Genomic DNA, 2,577 nt, shown 5'->3' on the forward strand with positions numbered 1-2,577 from the left:
TGTAGCACTTGGCGGCTGGGCGGCTGTTGCTGTAGTGGTCGTCTCCAGCGGCCGGATGTCCGGGCCTGGGGACGGATGTCCGGGTCCTCGAGCTGCCTTCTTCTCCTTTCGGCGTTTCACTTCATCCATGGACTTGGTGGTTTGTCCGACTTCATGTGCATCTTCGGGAGGGTCCTCTTGATACCTAATCATGCATAACATTCCGGACTTAGGTAGTAGCCATGTCTCGAGAGGATCAAATGAGATATCACTAAGGAAAGAAGTCACCTTGTTCTCGAGAGCTCTAGCTTGGGATCGTCTCATGGGTCCTCTTGGCACTTGATGAGACGATGGTAGGTCCATGGGGATGACCATAGGATGCTCCGCATCAACTAGGGTGGGTATAATACGTTCGTTTCGCTTATGAACGTACAATATACTCCCTCTGATCCCCACAGACCCCCCCCCCCCCGCCGGTCATTTCTATCATAGAAACAGAGCAAACCTTTATCTCCTTGCATGACACGCAATCGATCTCTCAACATCAATCGATCTCGTCAAGATGTGTCGGGGCATGAACCGAATGGGATGTCAAAACTAAGACGGGAAGCGACACATAGTGGAGGCAATGTGAAACTTTAAACGAATCATTTGTTTGTATACATGTCGGAAAAATTACAACATTGGAAATACAAGCATGGTCTAGGCCGACATGCGAATGATACTCGGTGGAATGTTCAAATGAGGCATGTGGGAGCGACACGCTCATCGTTGCTTTACACGGTCGGTTTCAGTATGCCGAGGGTGGCGTTAGCGCTGTGGCACGACCAGCAGATCAACATTCGGATCGTCAAGGATGCATGGGGTGCCGAAGTGCGCGCGCACTGCGACGCATCTGCAGAGTGGTGTAGCGCGGCCAACTGCATCCCCAGGACCTGAGACCATGCCGGGTCGTCTTGCTTTTTCAATGACATGTGGGTCGCATGTGAGCAAAGGGCATCTCCAACGTTGTCACGACCGCAGCTGACTACCCTGGCACACCAAAAACCCTCGTCCCTCATGCCGTCATGTGGTGTGTTCCCAGCCGGCGCCAGCTGCCCGCATTCATGTCGGCCGTCCGTATGCCGTCGTTAACAGGCTCAGTGCCCATGGAACCAACTCCGGCGACTCTAATGACGCACCCGGACGCTTGGCCTCACCGGAATGCGCTACTTAAAGCGGCAACGCCCAGCTAACCTCCACACCATAGTGCATCGTCCTGCTACCTGGCACCACATCCGCCATGACCGCGAGCATGAAGCTCTATGATGCACAACATCCTATGGGCATCACCATGTGAAGAGTCCATTTGGAAAGTGACACGTGCCACATCTACTTCATACATACAAAGGTGAATCATCTCCTTTACATGTGTCCACTTGTACCTTTCGTGGATGGTATACTACTTGACCCCTCTCTCGTGTGCATACATAGGTGTGAGCGGAGCTACACATTTATCGAGGAGGAGTCCAAGAAGAAGAGAACATCTACACCATCCAAGTGGGAAGCCTGGAAGCGGAGAAGGAAGCTCCAAGAAGAAGGCGGTAGCTCCCAAGCAACCCCGTGCGCACGGGCCCCTCCGACCCCGTGCCCATGGGCCTCCCAGGCTGGCGTTCCTGAAGCCCCCGTGCGCACGGGCGTGTACCGTGCGCACGGGCTCATGCGTCACGTCTCTGGATACCCCGTGCGCACTGGCTCCACTTACCCCGTGCACACGGGGCCCCCTAAGTGTTGTTGCGGGCTTTGCCCATGTAATCCCCATTTCGCCCCTGCTTACCCCTTCATCCCTTGGACCTATATATACTCCTCTTCCTCCTCCATTTAGACTAAGCTAATGATATATCTAGATATTAGAGCTTAGCTCATGTACCTCCCCTTGTGGGATTCCTCTTGAGAGAGAGAAGACTCCATTGGAGTTCAAGACCTCCATTAGAGAAGATCCCTAGCGGATAAAGACCCCCTTGTGGGAAGGATCTATCTAAATCATCAAGCCCTCATCTCCTTCATAGGATTTGGGATGAACTCTACCATGTACCTTGTTTCCCTTTGATTGTTCATGTACCTTGTGGATCTTGTGTGTTTGTTGGTCTAGTGGATGTGTGATTGGGCTTGTTCTTGAGTGTTTCCTCTTGTTTTCTCTCTTGTGTTCATCTTGTTCTTGGGGATTCCCCTTCCAATTCATGAAAGATCTCCACTTAGGGTTTCACCCTCCAACATCTTGGTATCAGAGCCATGGTTTCTCACGAAATTGGAGCCCCCCTTCTTAGTTTTCTAGCCTAATTTTGCTTGTTCTTGCCCAATTTCGAAAATCCCCACAAAAAGAGCCATGCATTTTTTTCTGATTTGAAGTTTCTTGTGAGTTTTTGTTGATTTTGATCCGTGGTTCTGATGTATAGCAAGTAGATCTACCCCCTCTTGCGTCCCCACACCAAATTTTTCTTTCCCCCTTCGAATTTGACCAAAAAATTCGCGAAATTTCCACCTACCCCGTGCCCACAGGCTCCCAGCCCCGTGCCCACAGACCCTCGTGTAGTCCCAGGTGACCCCGTGCCCTCGGTA

Source organism: Triticum aestivum, chromosome 1A, assembly GCF_018294505.1.
Source record: "Triticum aestivum cultivar Chinese Spring chromosome 1A, IWGSC CS RefSeq v2.1, whole genome shotgun sequence".
Classification (NCBI taxonomy): Eukaryota; Viridiplantae; Streptophyta; class Magnoliopsida; order Poales; family Poaceae; genus Triticum; species Triticum aestivum.